The sequence below is a fragment of the Grus americana genome, chromosome 1 (assembly GCF_028858705.1).
Source record: "Grus americana isolate bGruAme1 chromosome 1, bGruAme1.mat, whole genome shotgun sequence".
Taxonomy (NCBI): domain Eukaryota; kingdom Metazoa; phylum Chordata; class Aves; order Gruiformes; family Gruidae; genus Grus; species Grus americana.
The window spans coordinates 151,666,179-151,678,038 of NC_072852.1; the positions used below are offsets into that span (position 1 = coordinate 151,666,179).

Consider the following 11,860-nt stretch of genomic DNA (forward strand, 5'->3'; position numbering starts at 1 on the left):
CCACAGCGCTGGCAAGGCTTAGGGACCTGACAAGGCTTTGCCGTCCAGTCATCCAGGCTTCCCCCCAAAACCCAGCCTACGGAATGCCTCCTACGGGCCACCTCTCTTTCACAAAACACAGCACTCGTGCTGCTCCATCTCTTTGCCCTTAATAACCCCATCATCCATGGGGCAGCACAAGGCCAAACACCTCCGCCTGCCTGCAGAAAGCATCCTCCTTTGTTTGAACATCCGTTTGCAAATCTTTCCCCACGGTGTCTGGGGGCAAGCTGGGCGGGCTCCACAGAGGGGGGGACAGCCCCGAGCCCCCGGCTGGGCAGCGCGGCTGCAGGGGGTCCCTCACAGGGCTGTCCGGCTCCCTCCTGTTGATGCTTTTCTGCTTTGCATGAGACAGGTTTTTTTCTCTTTTTCACTCAAACACATGACTCCCAAACCTAGTGACTGGGGCACCACCTGGGACAGGGCTTGGAAACTGGGCTCCAGTTCTTACTCTGACAAAAATTTAAATATCTTATATTGAGTATTCCCCAGTGCCCACATCTCCATACACCCTCGCAAGTACCCTAGCAACCACGCAGCAGCATTATTTTTCTTTTGCTCTCCAAATAGTCACTTATGCCTAGGAAAATGTAACAGTTAAAAAAAAAAAAAAAAAAAAGAGGGATGGGCAGACAGACACCTCTTCCAGAGTGCACAAGAGCCGGGCCCACTGTTGTGAGAGAAACAGCTAACGTCTCCCCAGGCTGAGGAGCACATCGAGTCCAGATGTCCCACCTGAGTTCCCTGAGCATGGGCTAAACATAACAGCGTGACCATCCTCATTGGCAGGACTCACGCGTGGCGTGTGGGTTTGTTCATCCAGCACAGGCCAGGCCGGGTAAAGCATGTCCAGAAGCGCGTGTTCAGGCATGCAAGGAACTCAGTGGATGCAAACGTGGGTGTTAAGGAATGTAGGTACCTCTGGGGTGAAGGGGTAGGTGATCAAGGTTTCTTAGGATCTAAATTTTAGACTTAGAGTGCAAAGTGAAAGGTCTGCAACACATTCGAGTTCCTCCATGGGATTAAGTCGATGAAGATGATCTAACAGAAAGCATCTGCTTCTCACCTCAGAGTGCTCCCGAATCAAAGATTCAGAGAGTGCCTGCTATTCTACGCACTTCTCACACACCCATCGCTAATTGCTCTTCTGTGATCAAGGAAAAGAGTTTCATCTGTATATGCGAAAAAGGGTGAAAACTCCAAATGAAAAATATTGCAAAGTTAAACACAACTGTGAACTTTCATCTGTTCTGAAAAAAATGGATATGGTTATGAAGCTAAGCAAAGGTCTGCATGCAACACTTGTTAAATTAATCCAGCTAGCATTGGTAATTATAGGGAAAATACCACAGATAGCAGCTTTACTTCTGTATGGGGGAACTTGAGCTGTTAGCACTGCCTTTGCACTTGGCTATGCAAGGGGAAAAGCAGATGCCTTTCTCCCTTCACTCATTTTGATTAAACGAATACAGTTTTGGCAGCTCATGCAGCAATTTCTTTAGTACCATTTCTTTAAATTTTTGTCCAGTTCACACACAGGCACAGGCAACAGCAAATAAAAGCACAGCATCCACAGTTTATTAAAAGAAACAGCAAAACCACCCACAACATCAGGACTGAGGGAGCATCTCAAGTCTTTTCTACTCAAGTCTTCCCAGCAAACTTGTTTTAAAAGGGACGAACAGCAAGTTCTTAAGGAACAAAACAAATCCACCACGCTTCCCTCTCATTTTCTTTGCTTCTGTGTTTTAGAATTCCAGAAGAAAAAGCCATGCACACATACAAAAAATTACTTAGTTTAGGTGGTAAACACATATATAATTCCACTGCTTTTTTTCATATTTCTGTCACATATTTTTTAAGAAATAACTTTGCCACACTTCCTATGCACATCTCTGAAATTCTTCAGGGATGCTTGTATAATTAGGAAGAACCTACTGAATTAATTAGCCAGAGTACTTTGGAAAGGCATTAAAATAATGTAAGTGAGAGGCACACCCAAGGCTGTGCTGTGGGTGAGCAACGCGTGGAGTTGAGCTCAGCCACGACGTTTTGCTGAAAGCGAGCACTCCCTTCCAAAGCAGCCTGTGGCTCTACCAGCTGTAAGCCCATCACTTCGCAGTCGCAGACTCCTACAGTGATGCCGTACAAAGCCCTTTGAGCCGCTACAAACCACAACAAGTTCAAAACCTGACTCATGTCTAGAACTTCGACTCGCTCGCTGTTACCGGCTTAGTCATTGCCAGCAGCCCTACATGCATCTGCTAATCCTGCGGTATCCTCAGCACCATTCCCTCCTGTGGGAAAGCCCTGGTTAGTCAGCCTCGCAGAAAGGTAGGGTATTGTGATATTTCTCTTACCATTGTGCTGCTCTGTTCTTCTCCCATTCCCATCTTAATGACGGCGGGAGCTGCTGGCCTTCCACACTTTCTTTGTGCCTATGTAAATTCAGTGTTTGATGCTGAAGAGGCGGAGACGAATTCTAAGTCAAGGGGCAGGTGTGAGTGAAAGGAGCAACCCAACAGCCAAACTATTTGAAAAAGAAACCTTTAATGTCTCATCGGCTCAGCACTTGAAAAAAAAAGCCTTCGTAACTTGCCTTGAAAACTGGAAAAACAGGGTGTCTAGCTATAATTTAAGACATTAATAACAAGAAGATATTGCAGTTCCCTGACATATTTTGACTTTTGCACAGTGAAATGCTATCTTAAAACTAGGCCTGATTATTAATACGTAAAACACTGCCAGTGACAAAGAAATTACAGAAAAGTTGATTTGTTTCTCATTCACTAATCAAAATTTCAACACATTTGGAGAAAAGAGCCTAGGCTAATTTTTAGAGCGCACTTGAAAAAGCTGTTCTTGCACTTTGTCGGACAGACATACTGACAAATATTTTGGAATGATCAGAAATTTGAGCATACTTACATTACTGTAACAACTTTACAGGACTGACCACAGGCTTCAGAGGTATTCAGTGGCTGCCATGAGCATCCCTAAAACTGCAGCCTTGGGATGGGACACCCCGATTAACAAACTAAGTTTCAGCAAAAAGCATTTTTCACCTGCAACTGCTGAGTATGCAGTCCTTCAGTATGGATCTCTCCTCTCCAGCATATAAAACACAATGAAGCAAGAACAAGTACACTTTGGCATAAGGGAACACAGGGCAATGTGAGCCACCTGAATTCCCACAATTTATTTTTATTTCCCTGGTCCAGAAAAGACTTTCAAACATGGAGTTACAGTTTAAGAACATGGGTAGCCTACTCGTCTTCTGTGAGACAACTTGCTTATTTGAAGTTTTGTGTGTGCTTATAACCTCTGCCATGTAAGTCACGATATACAGAAACCAGTCATCTACAGCCTCCTCTGCACGAGCATCTTTAGATCCATCATGGAAATCTCAACAAGAAACTAAAAGTCACATTTCCTATTGGACTTCTTCCTTCTGCTGAAATAATCAACTTTCTACATGGTTGCCTCATCTAGAAAATTTTTATGATGCTAGTAGATAGACGGGCAAATGCAAGCATCCTGCTCCTTGCGCCTTCAAAGCTATCATGTGAAGATAACAGTGTTTTCTTTTTAATCTTTTTTTCATTACTGAATATTATGCTTACAACAATCCTGCTTTGCTACAGATGGTTTCCTGTTGTTTCTGCCAAATGTGAAATAGCTATAAAACTTGAAAAGGTTTTGATGCTGTCACTGCATGAAAAATTGCATCTACAAGGGAAAATTAAATATGAGCCTTAGCCTTTAATTGCTTTAATCTTACTTAGTAAGTGAACTTTTTTACCCCCACCCCCAACTCAAAGCTTCCGATAACATGACCTGAAGGGAAAAATATAGCTGTGCATTTTAGTCAGGTATAAAGCCTTCATTAACAGAAACAAAAAAAGAGGAAGGGGAAGTAGATAATTCTCATGTCCAGACCAACCAAACAGCCACCAACTCCAGCTAACAAGAGCAGTGCCTTTGGCTCAGCTTCATAAAATATGTAAAGTCATTTCTGTTAGAAGACAGTGAAGTTCCTGTTTTCAGTGCTATTATAAGAAAATATGTCATCTTAGCAGATAAATTACTAGAAAATGGCTTGCGTACTCCCAAGGGGGCAGAAACTTTGCTCCTTGCGTGGGCAAACCTCAGTGAACTCTGTGACAGCTTCACTTGAACGCAGAAGGAGACTTAAGAGGTACTTCAAAGAAAAATTGAATTTTATACATTTCTCATATCATGCAGCAAACTGTTGATGCTCTCTATAGGCATAGATTCAGTGTTGTATGGGAGAAAGGCTAGAGAAAAGGTATTTTACCAGCAAAGGCATGGGATGAGCACTTGACTTACAAGTGGAGCATCAACAAATGAGTGAGCTGCACAGAGTCTCTCAAATTTCTGCCAGTATTTGACTGGCATCACATCAACATACTCATTTTCTAGAAAAAACAGTGAGCTTTTAACCACATCCTTCTACCAACAACGTAAGGCCGTGCTCACCGCCATGGATCTGCCCATACAAGCACTGAGGGTAGGGGCAAAGAGAGTAAATATCAGAAATCGCTCTGTCATTTTGAGTGCATTTGTCTGCCTGTTGCCTTACATAGAAGGCCCGATACCTTGGGGCTCTGCAGCACAAGAAGCAAGTGCTCTGTATTACACTCGAGATTTGGCGAGCACCCATTTCTGCAGGAAGAAAGCATGCAATTGTAGTCTCACTCGACCAAGACATCAGACCTCAGCTTTCCAGCTGCTGAGACCTCTATTGTTCATTCCCGGGGATGGATCCAACACTCATTTGCTACAAGAACTGATTCACTCTTGGTGGAAAGAGAAGCTGGTGGGATTCAAGTTTCTTTTAGCCTGTGCTGTCTTTCCCTACTCTGAAGGCTGGAATTTAAAAGCTGAGGCAGAGGTGACATTTTGGGCAGGACTGAGTGGAAAATGTGTACACTTATCAAACTGCAACCAAATGTCTCATCTACATGTGGCCGTGCCTCACCCATGTGCTGCACCCCCGAGGGCACCATTCGCTGCCTCCTCAAAGTGCTCCTGGTGTTTCCCCATGCAGAGATACTTGCACCAGAGATAACTGTTTGTCTAGTCTGACTTCCACCTAAGCTAAATTAAAAACAACCTTACACAAGCTCTGGGAGACCTGCATCACACAGCTACGGACAAAGCCCCGTAGTTCAGCCCGAGTGTGGCTGCAGGTTCATTGTAAAGATCTCCAGGTTGTGGGAAGCGGGGGCTGCTTGGGACCCGTGTGGCTGATGTGCTGGACCTGCTGCCTTCTCTGAGTGACCCTGCACGGTGTCTGACTTTGACATCTATGAAAACCAGTGGCTCCTCACTTGGGCCAGGAAAGCATTCACAGACAAGCACCTTTCATTTCTCTTTTGTAGTGTAGCCTGGGTATATCTGGACTTTGGATGAAAATCAGAAATGGGCATGCAGGTCCCATTTAAATAGCTGCTGGCATTTCTGGAGAGTCTCCTGTTGACTTCACTGGGAAGTGGATCGAGCCCCTGTATGTTCATTTATTTATTTATTCATTTATTTACTTATCTTTTTATTACCAATTTTGTCATTTGGTCACCAGCTGAATTATTTGCACCTTTCACATCCAATTAAATACCACAAACTGCTAGTGCTGGTTTTTTCCTCACAACCGGTTAGAAACCATGATAGAAAACATAACCCTGCCACATCAGAGACGTTCTTCATATACCGTACTCTATTTGCATCTAGGTTTCCTTGTTGCTAGCCAATGCCATCTGTTATCTGTTTTGGTCTGCTTATGAGAACTGGTAATTTTTGAAAATTGAGAGCAAGGAAAGAACAATGGGTTTGTCCTTTGTATTTTACATCCCGAAGAAACCAACGGGATCCATACATGCACACAAAAATATACCCCTCGAATTGGCAATACGTTAGCACATGCTTTTTCTGTATGGAAAATTTAAAGAGACAAGGCTCATCATAGGGAAGTATTTGAACGTAATGAAACAAATCTGCACCCCACAATGCTTGGATACTTGGTTCTGCTTTTGTCTCACTTGGAGGGTACTGACAGGCTTGGTGATGGATTAAACGGTGACAGCTGAGATATAGTTACTGCCCTCAGCTGCGCGCTCTGCCCCTCTCTTGGAAATTACTGCCCTCCTGCAGCCAGCACAACTGAACGCTTCTTGAATCCAGTTTCAGACGGCCAGACTTGATGCCAGCCGCGCGCGCCTCACGCGGATCCGCCAGCCCGTAAACTCCCGCAGCTTGGAGGCGAGTCCACGAGCCACTGAGCCATGCCTGCTCTGCAGGTGGGAAAGTCTCAGAAAGAAAATGGGGTGGCCAGCTGAAGGCCGTGCTGCTTCGCTTTACCCCTGTCACGGGCCACTGGACGGGTGGCAGCCCACGGATTTCTCTCTCCTATTTTTGGAAATACACATGCGCCTAACTCAGGGGACACACTGTCACTAGCTGCCCACCAAGAAGAGAAATGGCAGAATCTCAAGTGACAAAAAGAGAACACATCCCCAGCCTTTTCTTGGGTGGTGGTTTTTGGGGTTGTTTTGTTGTTGTTGTTGATTGGATTCTTTCTTTTGCAAATGCCCTTCAGGGACAGTATTAAACCGTGCTCAGCACTGCCTAAACTCCATTCCTTTGAGGTCTATTGCAAATTTTGTTGTTGACTCTGACAGGAAGAGAAACTTTGCTTTAGGATGGTAATTTCAAACTCCTTTTTGTTACATGTGGTAAATTTAAGCCCCAGGTTTGAGGATGCTGCCGGTTTCATAGTTCTTAACTATAGCAGAACTATAGTTCTTAACGGTTTCTGCTGTGCAAATGCTGATGGATGTACAACTCCTGCAGATCGTGTTAATGAGCCTCTGGATCACTAGGCTTTAAGGCCAGGGCATGGTGCTGCAAAACTTGGTTGAATCCAAGTCCAAGCCAGCTCTTTGGTAAGAAGAAATCCTGGAAAGATTCACTTTTTTCCCCACCTCCCCTGGAGGCTGTGTTGTACACGAAGCTCTGTTAGACCAGCCATTGTCCTCTGTTCATCCATGTAACAGGCTGGGGACCAAAGCAGAAACATATGGCCAAGTACTGAAACAGCTTTTAATTCTGACAGTGTATCCATCTCTTCCTTCAGATATATCACAAAGAAAAACTACTGAAGTGCCAGTTAAGCAGCATACAATTATTTGCAGATTGAGTGTCAGGATTTTTCTTTTCATTTTATGCAAGAACCATTTTAATAGTTCAGGATTATATATTTATAATTATCCAGGACAGAAGGATGCATTCCTGTGACGTGCTCCATTTTTCTCTCACAGTTGTATACACACTCCACTGCTTGGGAGAAGGACTGGAGAGGGAAAGAGATCTGTATACTAGTAGCTGATAAATTGAGGTTTTATAGAAATTGGCGTCTGTCACTGAAAAGAAGGAGACGAACAGGCCCTGTGCATCCAGATCATACACCTTGGAAAAGAAAAACTGGGACTGCCAAAATATGAGGAACAGATGAGATCAAAGGCTAAAAATGGCAGAATCTGTTAAACTACCTGGTGCTGGTTTTATGAAATCCACCAGGGACTTTGCTAGTGATTTTGCACTGCAGATGGTCAGATGTTATGGCAATGTGGTAATGTAAAACCTGTTGCTAGATTCGTGGCGGGTGATTCAGCTCAAGCATTGTGGATTAGCTTCACAGAATGCCACTTCTGAGAGTTCAAAACCAGCACTCGTCAGTGTCAGACCAGGAGGATGCGGCCCTGACTCCATCTCCACAGAGATTTGAAAATCCACTGGCAAAGCTTTAACTTCTTCAAAAGACAATAGCAGATAATGCTTTAAAATAGTCTTTGTTTATCTTTTATTCTTTTGTTTCTAATGGACTCCTTCCGAATTTGAAAATAACTTCCTCTCTACTTTTGTTCTGATTTCCCTGATGGGAAGAAACTGAAAGATCTGAGCTACGTCAAGTCAGAAGAAATGTGTGCAAAGCTAACGTGGTTCAGGAAGCTGTGTTTGATGACTAAAAGTTGCCATAGAGCCAGCAGAGCTGGGCACACCACCCTTGTGCGAGCTCTGCATGGACCCAGGATCTCAGTTCATTTTTTATAGAACTGGATGAGTGATAAATCAAACAAAAGAACAACAAGTTTCTTGGCCTCCAAATAATATTTGGATGTCCTAGTCTTCTGCTGTATGAAGCCAGCAGTTCTTAGTTTTCTGGGAAAAGTATGGCCAAGCACTTTGTCCACATGGTGACCATCCGCACAGGTTCAATAATACATGCCAAGGTGGACAGACATAAATGCCACGATTCCATCCTTGTCCAGTAATATCTAATCCTTTACAGGGACTTACCTTCTTGGAATATACATGGCAAGAAAGTGTCTCTGTTTTGCAAACAACGCCCTGCCCTAATGACACACTGACCAGAACATTTCTACATATTAGGAAAGAAGGGTTTTTCCCAACAAGAGCTGCTGGGCAAAGAGCTGTTGGGTAAAAAGGGGCACCTGTTATCTTCTGGATGCATCATAAATAATATAGTGAGTCTTGAGGGTCAGGAGGGCACCAGAAGGCAGCAAAGGCCTGGTTTGGAGAACAACCAGAGGGAGAAATGGGATACCTTTAACAGGAGTGAATGGAAAGGCTGATCTACCCTCAGCTTCTCACAAATGACTCAGGCAGGGCAGGTCACGCTGGAATCTCTGGGTTATGCTGCTATAGGCAGTAGCTCATGTTGCGATTTACCTAGCCTTTAGCCGAGAAGAGAAGCAGCATAGATATGATCTGAAACCCAGTTCCATCCTAGCATGGTTAAAGGAAACAACTCTGTTGAGGATATTAGAGGGGAATTCCTTCACTGATGACAACATGAGAAAAACATTATCTTAATATTAATCTTATCTTCAAAAGCTTATGCTGCTATTTTTTGAAAACTGAGGCTTGGACCATTTATCCAGCATGGCTATATGCATTCAATTAGAAATTGTAGACTCTATCAAAATATTCCAGTTCTCCAGGAAATGTCACCCTTACATGTAAATGTTTCACATGAAGCCATTTTCAGAGGATTTCTAAACACCTCTATGGTACAAATGCATTCAGCTCAACATTTTCAGTGAGATGATTTCCATGGTATACAATTCAGTACAGTCCCTTGAAAATGACCATCTCACGATTTGATGTGAAAAATTAAAACATCACATGTTTCCCATCTAGCTGTAACAGAGAAAAAAAAAAGCCTATTTATGCCAGCAGTTTTCTGTAAAACTATTTATCTACCAAAAAAAAAAAAAAAGCCTGCTGGCTTTTTCTGGGCACATTCTCTTTGTTGTGGTCACACTACATTATTGCAAACAGCAACACAACTGTGCGGTACCCTACCAACCAAAAGAGCCGAGCCAAGATTCAGTAACAGTTTCACCCTTGTCAGACATCTCCAGTGAAATTGGGCTCACAGGAACTTACCTGAAGGTGAAATTGTTCCCACTGAGTGGTGTGGAGCCAAACTGGCTGCTGATGAATGTAATATATTTCCTTCATTTTATTGTTCTTGTTTCATTTAATTTCAAAATTAGTTTCTTATCAGTGTTGCTCTTTGACAGAGGATGCCTAAACTCTCTTTTCTTTCCACTTTCTACATCTTAGACATTTCTGACAGAGTAGAACAAAGAACGGAGTAATCCTGATCAGAGTCATGGGGTTTGACCCCACTTCACATAATCACATTAATTTCCCCTTAAAATTTGCGATCTCCCATGATTTTTCTCATAGAGTTGCCAGAGATTTCCACCATTTGTCCAAAACGTTTCAAGACCTATCATTCAGAAGTGCAGCGTACAACGTCATCTCCCGCCTCTGCTGTAGAGGAGCAGCAGCAGTAGCCATAGGCCTTGTCTATTCCGATGAACAGCAGCCGTAGGTGTGAAAGCTTTCTTTGCAGCTTGAGGCGTATAAACAGGTTTTGGGTGGTACCCCAAGGAGGCAGTGATCACTAAGCTCCTTGGCACTGCTGCAGTAGATGAGGATCTCACCTGTCATCCCATGGGGGACAGATCCGAATTGCTATCCAGTGCCCCTTCATGTAATATCTAAAGCTCCACTGGTCGCAAAAAATGAAAACACCTTTTCTCTTAGGCATTCGAGTGTCTAGCTGCACTTTTTCTAATCCACAGTATCACTGCTGTAGACATGGCAGCAGCAGCTAAAAACACCCAGCTCAGTACCAATGACAGTCCTTCATAGTCGTGCAAGGCTCACGCAGGCCACTTTACTGTTGGAGTAGGTTTTGCAGCCCTTGCTGAGCTCTCTGCTCCCCCAGAGATAGCTGAGCTGGGCATTTCAAAGCTACTCCAGCACCACGTATGGCTACAGCGTACCATGCTTGGAGCAGGTATGCCGCACCACCGCTGCCCAGGCACTCCTCGGTGCGGGCGGCAGCCTGCTTTCCTCCGGACCTCAGTCCCATAGCACGCTTTTACAGCCAGATTGTGGAGGCAGGGAAAATAAAAATCGGCATGCTACAAACATGTATTCACATGTACATGCAGTCAGCCACCACACTACTGATTCTGCAGTATCTTACAGCGTTGGTCATGATTTCAAAAGTATAGTAACAGTCTAAAATGCACAGGCAAATTAGTTTGCAGTGTTAACACAAACCCCAAAACAGCAGTTCCACTATCCTCTGGAGAAATATGTACTTCCACTCAAATAATAAACCTTGCTGGATCCTCCAGAGTTTGTGAACTGGTCAGAAGACCAGTACTTTTAATAATAAAAAGTCTAATACACATTAAATGTGAGGAAACTTTAGCTTTTAATCAAAGATGCTACCAGGAACTGTAGCTACTTTCTAGCAGTCAGAGAAAAAAGCAGTTCTTCAGTCCAATGCCGGGAGCAGCGAAACTCACTGAATGGTAGATCTTGTTCAAACAAAACCTAAAATCAACATGATTTCCATCCACAGCCCTCAGCAACATCCCCACGACAGAGCAACTCCCGTACCAGAGCCACATTGGCTTTGGGGAGAGGCAGCAGACGCGCTTGACACAAGCCTACCTTGCGCAGATGGGCTCACCACCACCAAAGCCTGGAGAAGAGGTCCTCCGGCGGGCACAGGGCTCGGAGTAACCACTTGGTCGGGCTCTCACAGGTGCCGAGGCTTGGGCACAGCCAGCGCGCGTCTCCTCTTCTCGCAGAGCTTGTCATGAATGTCCCCAGCTGGGTCCCAGGGAGCCCAAACGCACCAAAGCCCTCAGCTGCCGGCCCCGCACTCCCTTTGCAGGCTCACAGGGGTTTCTCAACAACTTCTCCTTCCTCGCTCGCTCGCTCGCTCGCTGCTGGCAAAGTTTCGTGGGTGCCGGAGCGGGCTCTGTTCGCTGTGGAAACTCGCCTACCCCACCTAGAGGTGCACAGCAGGATGAGAAGGAGCCCCGCATCCCTTTCCTACTCCTGCTGAATTCGGATTTTGCTGGTGAACAGGAGGAAAAGGAGGTTTTATCAGGTTTGGCTGGGAGAAGGGGAGATGGACCCTGCGGTGCGGAGCAGGGGAACGTTTGTGGGAAGCTCCAGGGAGTAGACAGGACAAGGGGGAAGTTTGCTGATCACACTGGTCTTTTCACCAATACCTAGATTTTGAGGGGATTTGGGGCAACTCTCCCTACATTTCCCTCTGAAGCCTGCCTCACTTTCCTTCCCCTCAGCAGCAGTTTTGGGGACTCCCTGGACTTCCCACAGGACTCCACCGAGGTGGGATAGCATGGGAGACCCCAAGAATTACTGAGTCCTTGGGTGCTGT

The 11,860-nt window shown here is 44.8% G+C and overlaps 1 protein-coding gene across 2 annotated transcripts in view; it reads right to left on the reverse strand.

Annotated features, from left to right (window-relative positions):
• Nucleotides 1-11,362, reverse strand: part of EDAR (ectodysplasin A receptor) — a 73,902-nt gene extending 62,540 nt beyond the window's left edge. For both annotated transcript variants that reach the window (XM_054812609.1, XM_054812608.1), the window contains exon 1: nucleotides 11,122-11,362. The gene's annotated coding sequence lies outside the window, so the exon portion shown is untranslated. The remainder of the gene's footprint in view (nucleotides 1-11,121) is intronic.
• Between the last annotated feature and the right edge of the window lie 498 nt (nucleotides 11,363-11,860).